At 47.4% G+C, this 15,799-nt stretch overlaps 1 long non-coding RNA gene across 1 annotated transcript in view; it reads left to right on the top strand.

The window, feature by feature from the left end:
• LOC138866944 (uncharacterized) overlaps positions 1-9,904 on the top strand; it is a 205,889-nt gene extending 195,985 nt beyond the window's left edge. Inside the window, exon 2 of the long non-coding RNA XR_011399696.1 lies at positions 9,229-9,904. This is a non-coding gene — a long non-coding RNA (uncharacterized lncRNA). The remainder of the gene's footprint in view (positions 1-9,228) is intronic.
• Positions 9,905-15,799: the final 5,895 nt, after the last annotated feature.

Here is a 15,799-nt window from a genome sequence, read left to right as displayed (position 1 = left end):
TATATATATATATATATATATATATATATATACATATATATATATATATATATGTATATATATATATATACATATATATATATATACATATATATATATATATATATATATATATATATATATATATATATATATATATATGTGTGTGTGTGTGTGTGTGTGTGTGTGTGTGTGTGTGTGTGTGTGTGTGTGTGTGTGTGTGTATGTGTGTGTGTGTGTGTGTGTGTGTGTGTGTGTGTGTGTGTGTGTATGTGTACTCGCACGTCTTTGTTTGATTTGATTTTTGTGTCCGTTAGAGAGAGGAAAAAGTCTTGCATAACCCGCAAAGACCACATGCAGACTGCACGCTGAAAATCATATTTATTTATTATTTTTTCCCCAACACGCATTATTATATAAAGGGAAAAAACTATCTAACGAACTAAAATGAAAACATCTAATGAAACACTAAAATACACATTTGTAATAATGAAAATAAATATATATTCGCAGAAATTCTCATCTTCACGCTGCATTGTTGAAAATATTTTACATTTTACGAGAAATTGACATTTTTTTCAGGCGGAGGAGGCTTTGGCGGAGGCTTCGGAGGCTGTGAGTAGAGTAGGAAACCATTAGTTGTAATCATTACGGTTGTTATTATCAATAGAATCAATTATGCCATTATGGTTGATAGTGATATTATTATCTATTCTTGCTGTTGTTGTTATTCCTAGTAATGGAATGTCACTTTTGTTTATGTTTTCTCTGTTGTCGTTAATCCATGATCACAGCTCGTTTTTTCAGGAAACTTCAGAGGAAACAGTGACGAGGAACACGTGACCAACATGTCGTGGTTGCAGTGGTTTTCCTGAATTTTCCCTCTAATGGTCTTTCTCCGATTTTATATATATATATATATATATATATATATATATATATATATATATATATATATATATATATATATATATATATATATATATATATATATATCACTTCAAATAAATCAAATAAACTCATGTGTTTTTAATCTTACTTCATATTGGACCATGAAAGTGGAATTTGGAATTAAATTAATCCGAACAACGGTTGATCAACAATTGGGGAAGATGCACGTCAACAATGCACTCGTTGCCAGATGTACGGAAATAAAGTAATAATTGCCACAAGCACCACAATAATTCAGATGATTTTCTTTAAAATGAACACCATTTTTCGTGAATTACATTGTGCTATTAACAACGTCGCCACGTCGCGACAGGAGCCCCGCCCAGTACGAGAGGAACGGTGGGTCCGGACCAATGGTGCACCTCCTGCCCGACAGGCCACCAGGGGAGGGCAGCCACGTCCGGCAGGTTTTACCCCTGAAAGCCTCTCAAGGGGGAAACCGCGCTAAGCGTTAAACGACGTGATCGCGTGCGGCGCAACGGAACGGCGAGTTTACTAGACTGAAGAGTTTAGACGCGAACCCGGCGAGAGTCAATGGGGGGGCGGACTGTGCCCATGCAAGGGGAAGTCACGCGGCTGTTTCTGACGGTCGAAGGGGGTCGAGGCCCAGTCGACGGCCCGCCAAACCGCTCCCTCCCAAGGGGGGCGGTGGGCCGCCGCCCAGGAGCTTGAAGGGGGGCCTCCCTTTGGACACCAGCTTCCTCGATACAGAGCAAACCACGTCCGGTGTGCCGTACCGAACCGCCTGCATACGACTGACATATCGGCGGGGGTGTTGTACCGGTTAGAGCAGGCTCCTCTTTTCCTGTGATTAAGTGAGACTCGTCCCCTACGGTCGGATGGTTTTGTTGTTGTTGTTCAAGCCCTCCTCAACCCCTTCTTCTTCTTCTCCTTCCCATCCTCATCCTCCTCCTCCTCCTCCTCCTCCTAGGCCTCTTCCTGGAGGGGGAGTATCGGGGAGCGAGGAAAATAGGGAGGAGGAGGAGGAGTTCTGCTTCAAGAAGAAGTTCAAGAAGAAGAAGAAGAAGAAGGGGGGGGAGGAGGAGGTAGTAACAGCAGCAGCAGCAGCATTAGCAGCAGCAGTTGCAGCAGCAAGCCGCACTGCTGTCTGACTGAAACGGAGTGTGTGCGGTTGTGTGTGTACACGTGTGTGTGCGGTTGTGTGTGTATGTGCGGGTGTGGGTGTTTGGCTTGGCTGGCCTTTGCCGTGGCAAGGTAAGGAAGGAATGGGTCTAATGTCTCTCTTTGTCTGCGGCCCGTTGCTGCGACGGAGAGCGGAGGAAAGAGGAGGAGAAGGCGGAGAGGCGGTGAGCAAAGGCGTTGTGGCCTTTAGCTTTGCACAGCTCAAGGGTGCGGAGCGGGATTGCCGGAAGCAGGCGTGTGTGTGGGTGAGCAGCCTTGACAGCTGTGAGCCTGTGCCCCACTGCCTTGGCAGCCCGCCTGTCCTGGCCGGCCGACTGGCCGGCCTGCGCCGCGCCCCTCTCCCCCCTCCCCCCTCTGTCCTCTGTAGCAAATACCTATACAATTATGTCTCGCAAGAATGTTGAAAAGTAGCCACTGCCACCACCCATTTAGTTAACGTATGGGAACGTAGTGTATATGTGAGAAGAATGATAGTGTGGAAGACGGATGTGGGGAAAGGAGCGAGAGTGTGTAAATGTTGTATGCGTTTGTGGTGTATATGTATGGTGCGAGATCACAAAGGTTGGTACGCTTGATATGAGCCGAGGAGAGGCGTGTGCGGGGAGAGTCCTCCAATGCAATCAAGCAGGTCACCACATTGATATTATGAAAAAAAAAAAATAAATAAATAAGGCATATCACTAGAGGGAAATGGGCTGTTACTACCCTTTCTAGTATGCTTTTCCAACGATCAAGTTCGGGCGTTGATAAAACGAAACATAAATAGTTGTTTATTTCGTGATAACTGATAAAACAATAAAACAGTAAAAGAGAACACACAAACATAAAACGAAACGAAGGTATTAAACCAATCATAAAATGAGGTAAAACAATACAATAAAATGAACGATAAAGCAAAATGAACTTAAAACATTAAAATAAATCGGTAAAACGAACTAGAACAATAAAACAAACGATAAAACAGAAAACACTTAATACATTAAAATAGGAACATAAAACACGAACACAGTAAAACACGACAATAAAAAGCCCGAAGATGATAATTTAAAAAATGCACTAATCACGAGGTCACTTGGTCGAATAAATAGTCTGGCCAATTAGTCTTACCACCTTATGTTTAAAATATCCTCACGACCACTTAGCTGCTCTTAAGACAGGTGGAAGCCCATTCCGGGGTTCCACAGACCGTCTTTCTGCTCGCAGACCACCGGCAAGAATCCCCCCTGACCTTGTCTGCACTTCCCTTGTTCATGGTGGGCGGGAAACAATGTGAGAAGTTGGTTCTCTTTCGATTAAAATTGATGAAACAAATCTTAAAACTGGTGTGAAAATATAAATGTAAATGAAAATAGTAAAATAAATTCAAATGATAATCCATAAAAAGTAATTAAAATAATTGTATAAAAAGAACCAATGTTGAAATCACTTGGAGTAATTAATAGGCCACTTGAATAAAATGTTAAGAAAAAAGTAAAATGATTAAGATTTAATAGGTATTTGTAAGAACCATGTTGACCTCTTGCTCTTTAAAAAAGAATGTATATATATAAATCTTAAAACAAAAATGAAAGAATCATCTTCGGGGTATACACATAATACAATAACAACAACATAAGAAAATAATTTATTTGGTAAAAAAAATAATAATAATAAATAAATAAATATTGGGCAGCGGAATGGCAATAGTGGCGAGTGCGCGGCATCCTCCTCACTCCGCGAGATAAACGCCCTTTTCTTTAGGCCTGCGGTTGCTTTCTGTTCTCGGAGAAGGAGCCACGCAATAAAGTCCATGCCATTGGTCAGATGGGCGTGGTTCTCAAAGCAACCCCACAAACCACCTGGGAATTGCAGGGCATTTTAACGCCACCTCGCGGGTCGCACCAGGTACAATGTTGCCACCTTGAGTTCCTCAGTTTTTATTTTATTTGCCTGTGGAAGATGTCGGAGGTGAGAAAGGATATTTCAATGATTGTATTACCTCCTGGAGTGATCTGTGGGTGTACAGTGTAGCAGACCACTACACGCCGTTGGGGGAGCACCGGGGTTCAGGCCTCATTGATGCATATTCTTATGACAAAAATTATATATATATATATATATATATATATATATATATATATATATATATATATATATATATATGTATATATATATATATATATATATATATATATATATATATATATATATATATATATATATATATATATATATATATATATATATATATATATATATATATATATATATATATATATATATATATATATATATATATATATATATATATATATATATATATATATACACTATGTATACACAGACACACACACACACACACACACACACACACACACACACATATATATATATATATATATATATATATATATATATATATATATATATATACATATATATTATATATATACATATATATATACATACATATATATACATACATATATATATATATATACATACATATATATATATATACATATATATATATATATATATACATACATATATATATATATATATATATATATATATATATATATATATATATATATATATATATATATATATATATATATATATATATATATATATATATATATATATGTATATATATATATATATATATATATATATATATATATATATATGTACATATATACATATATATATATATATATATGTGTGTGTGTGTGTGTGTGTGTGTGTGTGTACTCGCAGGTCTTTGTTTGATTTGATTATTGTGTCGTTAGAGAGAGGAAAAAGTCTTGCATAACCCGCAAAGACCACATGCAGACTGCACGCTGAAAATCATATTTATTTATTATTTTTTCCCCAAAACGCATTACTATATAAAGGGAAAAAACTATCTAACGAACTAAAATGAAAACATCTAATGAAACACTAAAATACACATTTGTAATAACGAAAATAAATATATATTCGCAGAAATTCTCATCTTCACGCTGCAATGTTGAAAATATTTTACATTTTACGAGAAATTGACATTTTTTTCAGGCGGAGGAGGCTTTGGCGGAGGCTTCGGAGGCTGTGAGTAGAGTAGGAAACCATTAGTTGTAATCATTACGGTTGTTATTATCAATAGAATCAATTATGCCATTATGGTTGATAGTGATATTATTATCTATTCTTGCTGTTGTTGTTATTCCTAGTAATGGAATGTCACTTTTGTTTATGTTTTCTCTGTTGTCGTTAATCCATGATCACAGCTCGTTTTTTTTTTTTTTCAGGAAACTTCAGAGGAAACAGTGACGAGGAACACGTGACCAACATGTCGTGCTTGCAGTGGTTTTCCTGAATTTTCCCTCTAATGGTCTTTCTCCGATTTTATATATATATAAATATATATATATATATATATATATATATATATATATATATATATATATATATATATATATATATATATATATATCACTTCAAATAAATCAAATAAACTCATGTGTTTTTAATCTTATTTCATATTGCACCATGAAAGTGGAATTTGGAATTAAATTAATCCGAACAACGGTTGACCAACAATTGGGGAAGATGCACGTCAACAATGCACTCGTTGCCAGATGTACGGAAATAAAGTAATAATTGCCACAAACACCGCAATAATTCAGATGATTTTCTTAAAAAATGAACACCATTTTTCGTGAATTACATTGTGCTATTAACAACGTCGCCACGTCGCGACAGGAGCCCCGCCCAGTACGAGAGGAACGGTGGGGTGGGGGGCGAGTGGTGGTTCGGTGACCCCCTCCATTATCAACCCCCCCCCCCAGGCAACCCACATCACGACCGCCCCGCCGGGGGCGGTCCCCCCTAGCGCCCGCCAGGCTCCCGCTCCTGCCGGACGGATGGAAGGCCCTGTCTCTGGTCGTGTTGGTTGCGGGCCTGCGCCGCCAACTATAGGGAGAGGCGGTTGGGTGCGGGGCCGCGGGTGGCGGAGCGGGCTGCCGGGCGGGGCTGGGAGCGCGGGACGCCGGAGCCGAGCGCCGCCCTTGGCTTGCTGTGTGGCGGCGGCGGCCGCGCGTCTCCCACTCAGTCCGTTCCCCCGTGCCGCCGCCTGGCCTGAGCAGGCGGGCGGCGCGGCGGCCTGCCCAGCGAGGCCGTTCAGCCTAGGGGGGTGGAGAGGAGATTGTGGGCCTGGGGGCTGCGGTGGCGGCGGTGCCTCCTACCCCTTTGGCCCCCCCCGCGCCCTCTCGGGCCAATGGCGGCGGGCCCTGGCCTTGCCTGGCCTGCCTGCCTCGTCTTCCTTAGAACAGGGGTTGGCTCAGGCTTACCCCCATCGGCCCCTGGCGCCCTCTCGGGCCGAGGGCGGTGGCGTGGGATTCGGGCGTGGCCCTGCCGCACCCCCGACGGGGCGTTGCCCCGGCCGGACGGGCAAGGGCGGGCCCTGGGCGCGGTCGTGGTGGCTGAGGGCCTACGCCGACAACGACAGGGGGACTGCCTCGGCTGCGGGCGGCGGGGGGCGACCCCCGCCTCGAGCCCGCTGCTGCTGCGGCCGCCGTCGGGGCCGGCCCGCCCGCCCGCGCCGGCGGTTCAGGGCCCGCCCGTCCCCGGTTTGGCGGCTTGGGCTTCCTTTCCCCTTTCCCCTTCGTCCCCCGCGCCTTCTCGGGCCGAAGGCGGCGGGCCGGTGGCTGGACCTGCCTGTCAGTCTGCCTCATCTTCCTCGGGCAGGGGCTGGCTCGGTCTTTACCCCTTCGGCCCCCTGCGTCCTCGCGGGCCGTGGGTGGCGGTGTAGGGGACGGGCGCGGCCCTGCCGGGATTGCCCCCCAAAGGGACCGTTTTTCCCTGGCGGGCGGCTGAGGGAGGACCCTGGGCGCGGTCATGGTGGCTGAGGGCCTGCGCCGACAACTATAGGGGGGGCCACCTTCGGCTGCGGGTGGGCGGGCGGCGAGCCCCGCGTCGAGCTCGCCGTCGGTACCGGGTGGAGGCCTTGCGCAGGCGGTGCGGGGGCCACCTGCTGGTTGGGCCTCGCCTCCTGCGCCCTCTCGGGCCGGGGGCGGAGGAGGCAGCGGGCGCGGGCGTGGCCCCCGCCGCCGCGAAGAAGCCCCTGCCTCTCCGGCTCCCGTCCCCGAAAGCGGGGCAGGCTTTGGGGAGGTCCTTGCTGCCGGGGCCGTCGGAGGGGCTGCCTTCCCTGGCCCCCGGGGCCGAGCGGCCCCTGCCCGCGGTCGTGTGGGCTGAGGGCCCGTGCCGACAACTATAGGGGGGACCACCTTCGGCGGCTGCAGGCGGACGGGCGGCGAACTCGCCGTCAGGGCCGGTCGGGGGCCTTGCGCGGGCGGTGCGGAGGCCGCCTGCTGGTTGGGCCTTGCCCCCCGGGCGGCCGGCTTGGGCTCTCCTGCCCCCTGCGCCCTCTCGGGCCGGGGGCGGCGGGTGCGGGCGTGCCCCCCCGCCGCCGCGAGGAAGCCCCTACCTCTCCGGCTCCCGTCCCCGAAAGCGGGGCAGGCTTTGGGGGGGTCCTGGCTGCCGGGGCCGTCAGAGGGGCTGCCTTCCCTGGCCCCCGGGGCCGAGCGGCCCTTGCCCCGCGGTCGTGTGGGCTGAGTAGGCCCGCGCCGACAACTACAGGGTGGTCCACCTTCATTTGGGTGTCAGCGGCCGGCGGCGGCGGAGGCGGCAAGCCGCTTACCGGAGCGTGGGTGGTGGGGCGTGCGGAGGGCGTCCTCTCCCTTGGCGTGGCGCAGGAGGGGCCCCTGTTTGCGGTCGCCGACAACTATAGGGGGACACCCATGGCCGCACCTCTTCCCTCCCTCACTTTTGCGGCGCTCTCCCTGCTCCTTTCCCCTTGTGTCCCTTGCTGCTCTGCTCTTTTCTCCCTGTTCTTACGTCCGGGGGTGTGTGGTGTCTTTTGGGGGTTTGGGCGCCGTCCTGTGCTCTTGGTAAGCTCGGGCGTCGGTCCCTTCCTCGAATTTCCCTCCCCCCCCCCTCCAACCTGGCTCAGCAAAGGTCGCGGGCTCGCGCCACGATGCCGACCGGGGGCCGCCGGGGTAACCAGTCCCCGTGCCACCCCCGCCAGTGTCGGCTGTGGTCCTGCCCTTCACACAGGCGACCGCCCCTCTCTTGACGTTCGGAATGGTTTCTGAGTGCCGCCCCCCTTTTGCGGCCTTCCCCTCGCGACGGCTGAGCCCCTTGCGGTTCTTCTCCCCTTGGCCACAGTTAAATCCCGGGTGTGCACACCCTTGCAGCGAGAAAGGAAGAAACCCCCGGCAATCCCACGCCCCTCCTCCTGCAGAGCCCACGGGTGAGGCAGGTTAAAAAGGAGACTGGGCCAGCGAGAGTACCTCCCGATTGCGATAGAGTGCAAAAGGGCTCGCGCCCGGGAGGGAGCTCGCCGTGGCCTTTGTTCTGGTCCGGCGACGCTGTCGTCTCCCTCCCCTGTGTGCGGCGCACCCTGAGTCGAGAGAGAAACGACCCCCAACAACCAGCCATCGAAAAAAGTGCGGCCCCCCCCTTTATTTGAAATGCCTCCCTCCTTCGTCCCCATTCCTTCCTGGTGTGGCTTCTGGCCGCAGCAGATGGAGAGTGGGGCGAGAGTCGTCGGGCTTTTCCGGGGGGGGTTTGCCATGTGAAAAGCCAAAGTAACAATGACCGGAGAGGTCGAGAGAGAAGTGAGAGAAAGAAGGCAGGCTGCATTGTGGCTGCTGCTGCCCTCCTCCTTCTTCTTCTTCCTCCATGTCCTCCTCCTCCTAATGTTGTTCATATAACGACGACGACGACCACGCTAGTGTGCGTTGTTGCTTCTACCTGGTTGATCCTGCCAGGAGTCATATGCTTGTCTCAAAGATTAAGCCATGCATATGTAAGTACAGGCCGACTTAAGGCGAAACCGCGGACGCCTCATTAAATCAGATATAACTCATTGGATCTCTGCTGAACCGCATTACTTGGGTAACTGTTCCCGCAAGGGGCCGGCCGCACACATCTTGGTGAATCAGAATAACTTTTGCCGAGCGCACGACCCCTCCCGTAACCCGGGTTGGGTCGGCGCCGCGTCCTGCAGGCGTCTTTCTTATCAGCTCTCGATTGTAGGTTAAACGTCTACAATGGCTATCACGGGGAATCAGGGTTCGATTCTGGAGAGGGAGCCTGAGAAACGGCTACCACATCTAAGGAAGGCAGCAGGCGCGCAAATTACCCACTCCCGGCACAGGGAGGTAGTGACGAAAAATACTGTTGCGAGCCCCGAACGGGGCCTCGCAATTGGAATGAGTACACTTTAAATCCTTGTACGAGGATCGAGTGGAGGGCAAGTCTGGTGCCAGCCGCCGCGGTAATTGCAGCTCCACAAGCGTATATTAAAGTTGTTGCGGTTGAAACGCTCGTAGTTTGACTTCTGCTCCGGACCGGCGGTCCGCCTTAGCGGCGGCTACTGCCGGGTTCCGAGCTGTGTCTCCGCCGGCGCACATGGTTTTTTTATGCCCTTAACTAACCGGGTGTCCCCTTGTGGACGGCATGTTTACTTTGAAAAAATTAGAGTGCTCAGAGCAGGCTGGTTTTTGCTTACAGCCCGAATGGTCGTGCATGGAATGATGGATCAGGTCCTCGGTTCTATTTTGTCGGTTTTTCGGAACCCGAGGTAATGATTAATAGAAGCAGACGGGGGCATTCGTACTGCGACGCTAGAGGTGAAATTCTTAGACCGTCGCATGACGACCTACTGCGAAAGCATCTGCCAAGGATGTTTTCATTGATCAAGAACGAAAGTTAGAGGTTCGAAGGCGATCAGATACCGCCCTAGTTCTAACCTTAAACGATGCTGACTAGCGATCCGCCGCAGTTATTCCCATGACCCTGAAAAGGATGATTTTGAAAAATTGCTTAAAACGACATTCATTTTGATATTTCATTGGATCACTTTCTATGAGGTCATCAAATCTTCACTGCAGAGTTTTCATTTTTTTTTCCTACAAGATATTTCTACTAGAGGTAAGGCCAACAATATGACTGGATTTGCAGTAATAAAATCTGCTTTTCAATAGAAGATGAAAGTTTCATGGACATAAATGCACACATATAATAGTTATCAAAGAGAGGGCATTTAACGGTAAAGAATGATATTTCGTTATCTTTACATATATATATATATATATATATATATATATATATATATATATATATATATATATATATATATATATATATATATATATATATATATATATATATATATATATATATATATATATATATATATATATATATATATATATATATATATATATATATAATAGACAAAACGGGAGAAACAAAAATCCTAGAGCATCGTAACTATTTATTTATTCTTTTATTTTTATTTATTTATTTATTTTTATTTATTTATTATTATTGCTTTTTTTTTTTTTTTACCAATTCCACGTTTCATAATTGATAATGGTTGATGATAAGTCAGACAATTAGATCAAATGCATCACATGAAACTCAGTAATAATAGATTTTCATCCAGCCACATTTTCTTCTCTATAGGGTCTTCGAAAATAGGTGACTATCGCATTTTTTTTCTTATAATTTGTATCATATGGCACGGATCAAATCAATGTGATCTTGTATTTTAACGAAAGAAAATAAACTAATGCTTACTGATTCACTATTTCATCCTTTTTTCTTATGTGTATACGAACCATATTCTCTTATGATCCGTACCTGACTCAAAAATTATGAAATAGTGAATCAGTAAGCATTAGTTCATTTTCTTCCGTCTAAAATACCCACATTGACTTGATCCGTAGCATAAAATACAAATCAAGAAGGAAAAATCCGACAGCCACTTGTTTTCAAAGACACTATAGAGAAGAAAATGAGGCTGAATGAAAAATACATTGTTATTGAGTCTCGAAAGACGTATTTGACCTAATATGGGAGATCGCCAACTTCGGGGCAACTTGGGCAGGATTGAACTCGCCTCCGGTTGCCCATTCCGAGCGATCTCCTTGCTTGATGCCTTTGACGATGACGAAGCGAAAAGTGGGACGCAGAGAGTAACGTCAGCCGAAAATGCGTTAAATATTATTCATTTGTGCAGAGAGGATTTACCAAGTGTAATTTGCGCGGAAATGGTGGGACTCGACATCTCATTAGATATCGAATGAAATAAATATAACATCCGGGTATGACGTACGCAAAGTTGGTTTAAAGTGTAGGAAAGTTGAATTTCGATTGATTAATTAAACGATTAATGTATGGCTCTTATGACAGCCTTTGGGATGGTGACACTGTCAGCGTCATACGAATGCTTTTAGGATGAATCTGGGAGTAGGACCGAGTCTGACAACATCAAATTATTCTTATCAAAGGCAGTGAGTACAGTGACTCTGCCTGTGCATAATTTTTCGTAAATACATTTATCCTTTTAATAAAGTTTACATCCTCGTGACTTGTCATTATACACTGTTGAAGGTGAAAGGAGAAATCAGATTGGAAACACAAACCAAAGCTTCAGAAAAGTTTTATTTGTCATGCTGGCAAACGGAAGTCGCTGCTGAATCAACCTGGTAATAGATCGAAAATAGTTTATTTTTTTTTAAATAATCGTTTTATTAGAGTGTGATTGTATGCAGACTAATAAAAGGGATGTTTGGTGACAGTAAATATTATAGACAAGAAACCGTCAATGAATTAATTTTTAAAATATTAAAAGGGATGTTTGGTGACAGTAAATATTATAGACAAGAAACCGTCAATGAATTAATTTTTCAAATATTCATATGAACAGTATATGAAAAAGTATTCTTACCATGATGACCGTGATGCCCTCCGTGATGGCCTCCGTGGTGACCCCCGTGGTGACCCCCATGGTGACCCCCGTGGTGACCTCCGCCGAAGCAGCAAGGCAAGGTCTTGGCGGCAGCGAATCAAAGTCGAGAGCCAGCAGGAGAAGCAGGGCGAGGAACCGCATCTGCAGCAGACGCGGAAGCATTCAGGGCGGGGCGAAGAGGCCGAGGGACGTGTGGCGAGCCGAGCGGCCGTTCGTGTAATTAAAACAGTACTGAAATAGATGATAATAATGATGATGATGACAACAGTAGCAATTATGGTACTAACAATAACAATTATTGCAATTAAAGTAGTGGTAGCAATAATAATAATAATAGTAATAATAATAACAATAATAATAATAACAGTAGCAATAGTAGTAGTAGTAGCAATGATAAGAACAATAATAGAAGTAATAATTAGTAATAATGAAATGATTTTGGCTAAATCCTTAATATATGAATTAATTAATGACAAAAAAATGTTTCCCGAAAAGGCCAAGCTCCTCAGGGTCCTTCTCCCTCGACGCTCCCTTCAGATGCGGTTCCTCGCCCTCGTCCTCCTCCTGGCTCTCGCCGTCGCCTTCGTCGGCGCCAAGTCCTTGGCCTGCTGTGGCGGCGGAGGTCACCACGGCGGTCACGGAGGAGGCAACAGAGGTCACCATGGAGGTCATGACGGTGGGGGCTTCGGTGGAGGCTTCGGAGGCGGTGGAGGACTGGGAGGTGAGTACTCCGAGGGAGATGGCGTGTGGAAGACTCCTTGAACTCCTGCTTCATCCGGCGGAAGCAGTCCCTCATTTCTCCTCCTCATAGCGGTTCCTCTGGCGCTGGCCTGCAGCCTTCTTCTCTGGCTTGTATTTGCAATATTTTTGCAATCATCGGCATTGGTTATGATTGACATGTATGGAGTGGAATTTCCTTCTACGTGTTAGTTTACCTGATTTACACACACACACACACACACACACACACACATATGTATATATATATGTATATATATATATATATATATATATATATATATATATATATATATATATATGTATATATATGTATATATATATGTACATATATATATATATATATATATATATATATATATATATATATATATATATATATATATATATATATATATATATATATATATATATATATATATATATGTATATATATATATATATATATACATATATATATATATATATATATATATATATATATATATATATATATATATATATATATATATACATATATATACATACGTATATAACTATATATATATATATATATATATATATATATATATGTATAAGTATATATATATATATATATATATATATATATATATATATATATATATATATATACATATGTGTGTGTGTGTGTGTGTGTGTGTGTGTGTGTGTGTGTGTGTGTTTGTGTGTGTGTGTGTGTGTGTGTGTGTGTGTGTACTCGCACGTCTTTGTTTGAGTTGATTATTGTGTCCGTTAGAGAGAGGAAAAAGTCTTGCATAACCCGCAAAGACCACATGCAGACTGCACGCTGAAAATCATATTTATTTATTATTTTTTCCCCAAAGCGCATTATTATACAAAGGGAAAAAACTATCTAACGAATTAAAATGAAAACATCTAATGAAACACTAAAATACACATTTGTAATAATGAAAATAAATATATATTCGCAGAAATTCTCATCTTCACGCTGCATTGTTGAAAATATTTTACATTTTACGAGAAATTGACATTGTTTTCAGGCGGAGGAGGCTTTGGCGGAGGCTTCGGAGGCTGTGAGTAGAGTAGGAAACCATTAGTTGTAATCATTACGGTTGTTATTATCAATATAATCAATTATGCCATTATGGTTGATAGTGATATTATTATCTATTCTTGCTGTTGTTGTTATTCCTAGTAATGGAATGTCACTTTTGTTTTTGTTTTCTCTGTTGTCGTTAATCCATGATCACAGCTCGTTTTTTTTTTTTTTTCAGGAAACTTCAGAGGAAACAGTGACGAGGAACACGTGACCAACATGTCGCGCTTGCAGTGGTTTTCCTGAATTTTCCCTCTAATGGTCTTTCTCCGATTTTTTTTTTTTTTTTTTTTTATCACTTCAAATAAATTAAATAAACTCTTGTGTTTTTTTTGTTTTTTTTATCTTATTTCATATTGCACCATGAAAGTGGAATTTGGAATTAAATTAATCCGAACAACGGTTGATCAACAATTGGGGAAGATGCACGTCAACAATGCACTCGTTGCCAGATGTACGGAAATAAAGTAATAATTGCCACAAGCACCACAATAATTCAGATGATTTTCTTAAAAAATGAACACCATTTTTCGTGAATTACATTGTGCTATTAACAACGTCGCCACGTCGCGACAGGAGCCCCGCCCAGTACGAGAGGAACGGTGGGGTGGGGGGCGAGTGGTGGTTCGGTGACCCCCTCCATTATCCCCCCCCCTCAGGCAACCCACATCACGACCGCCCCGCCGGGAGCAGTCCCCCCTAGCGTCCGCCAGGCTCCCGCTCCTGCCGGACGGATGGAAGGCCCTGTCTCTGGTCGTGTTGCCTGCGGGCCTGCGCCGCCAACTATAGGGAGAGGCGGTTGGGTGCGGGGCCGCGGGTAGCGGGCGGGCTGCCGGGCGGGGCTGGGAGCGCGGGCCGCCGGAGCCGAGCGCCGCCCTTGGCCTGCTGTGTGGCGGCGGCGGCGGCCGCGCGTTTCCCACTCGGTCCGTTCCCCCGTGCCGCCGCCTGGCCTGAGCGGGCGGGCGGCGCTGCAGCCTGCCCAGCGAGGCCGTTCAGCCTAGTGGGGTGGAGAGGAGATTGTGGGCCTGGGGGCTGCGGTGGCGGCGGCGCCTCCTGGGTTGGCCTGCCAGCCACGTCTTCCTTGGCGGGCTTTTCCCTACCCCTTCGGCCCCCCCGCGCCATCTCGGGCCTGGCCTGGCCTGCCTCATCTTCCTTAGAACAAGGGTTGGCTTGGGCTTACCCCCATCGGCCCCTGGCGCCCTCTCGGGCCGAGGGCGGTGGCGTGGGATTCGGGCGTGGCAGTGCCGCATCCCCGACGGGGCCTTGCCGCGGCCGGACGGGCAAGGGCGGGCCCTGGGCGCGGTCGTGGTGGCTGAGGGCCTGCGCCGACAACGACAGGGGGACTGCCTCGGCTGCGGGCGGCGGGGGGCGACCCCCTCGAGCCCGCTGCTGCTGCGGCCGCCGTTGGGGCCGGCCTGCCCTCCCGCACCGGCGGTACAGGGCCAGCCCGCCCCCGGTTTGGCGGCTTGGGCTTCCTTTCCCCTTTCCCCTTCGTCCCCCGCGACCTCTTAGGCCGAGGGCGGCGGGCCGGTGGCTGGATCTGCCTGTCAGTCTGCCTCGTCTTCCTCGGGCAGGGGCTGGCTCGGGCTTTCCCCCTTCGGCCCCCTGCGCCCTCGCGGGCCGTGGGCAGCGGTGTAGGGGACGGGCGCGGCCCTGCCGGGATTGCCCCCCGAAGGGACCGTTTTTCCCCGGCGGGCGGCCGAGGGAGGGCCCTGGGCGCGGTCGTGATGGCTGAGGGCCTGCGCCGACAACTATAGGGGGGGCCACCTTCGGCTGCAGGCGGGCGGGCGGCGAGCCCCGCGTCGAGCTCGCCGTCGGGACCGGGCGGGGGCCTTGCGCGGGCGGTGCGGGGGCCCCCTGCTGGTTGGGCCTCGCCCCCTGCGCCCTCTCGGGCCGGGGGCGGAGGCGGCGGCGGCGGGTGCGGGCGTGGTCCCCGCCTCCGCGAAGAAGCCCCTGCCTCTCCGGCTCCCCTCCCCGAAAGCGGGGCAGGCTTTGGGTGGGTCCTGGCTGCCGGAGCCGTCGGAGGGGCTACCTTCCCTGGCCCCCGGGGCCGAGCGGCCCCTGCCCGCGGTCGTGTGGGCTGAGGGCCCGTGCCGACAACTATAGGGGGGACCACCTTCGGCGGC

This window comes from Penaeus vannamei, chromosome 28, assembly GCF_042767895.1.
Source record: "Penaeus vannamei isolate JL-2024 chromosome 28, ASM4276789v1, whole genome shotgun sequence".
Taxonomy (NCBI): Eukaryota; Metazoa; Arthropoda; class Malacostraca; order Decapoda; family Penaeidae; genus Penaeus; species Penaeus vannamei.
Note: the sequence above shows the minus strand (reverse complement) of the source record. Positions and strands in the feature narration are given on the sequence as shown.